At 40.5% G+C, this 592-nt stretch overlaps 1 non-coding gene across 1 annotated transcript; it reads right to left on the reverse strand.

Annotated features, from left to right (window-relative positions):
- Window positions 1–427: 427 nt before the first annotated feature.
- Window positions 428–592, reverse strand: LOC144304396 (U1 spliceosomal RNA). The gene has a single exon (XR_013371316.1). It is a non-coding gene; the product is annotated as a U1 spliceosomal RNA (small nuclear RNA).

Raw genomic sequence — 592 nt, forward strand, 5'->3', positions numbered from 1 at the left:
TGAACAAGGGGGCATTTGTACAATCACAAATCCACCTGTTGCACATGGATAAATGCCTCTGGAGAGGTAGAAATTCAATTACACAAGATCAGGGAAAAAACCCATTGGTTATAACCAATCTTACCCAATGACCCCTGGTCTTTTGACCTATTTAGCTGGTTACATTCAGGTTTGGGCTCCTGGTATAAAACCATCATAAAAACTAATTTGTCATATTACTTTTGATTCTGCTTTGCATAATTATTTTTAAGTCTTGTATCTGTTGCTTGTCAAATCTTTGTAGAAATGACATATTCAGGAGGGTGCTGATATGCTCTCTGACGTTTATGACCTTGATGAGATATAGGCTTTGGATAAGAAATGCCTGAGTGTTCTCTTTCTTAATCTCCCTTGTTTTGTTTTGTGTGTGTGTGTGTGTGTGTTTGCCCAGGGTTGAGTGCAAACACAGTCCTCCCCTACCACAAACTATGCAGTTGAGTTTCCTCATATTTGGGGAAATTGCAGGAGTCGCACCCTCTGGAATGCAAAGGGTGAGCCTCACACTGGGAAAATAATCTCCATTATCATGGTATCTTCCCTGCCAGGTTAGGAT

This window comes from Canis aureus, chromosome 33 (genome assembly GCF_053574225.1).
Source record: "Canis aureus isolate CA01 chromosome 33, VMU_Caureus_v.1.0, whole genome shotgun sequence".
NCBI classification, from domain to species: Eukaryota; Metazoa; Chordata; class Mammalia; order Carnivora; family Canidae; genus Canis; species Canis aureus.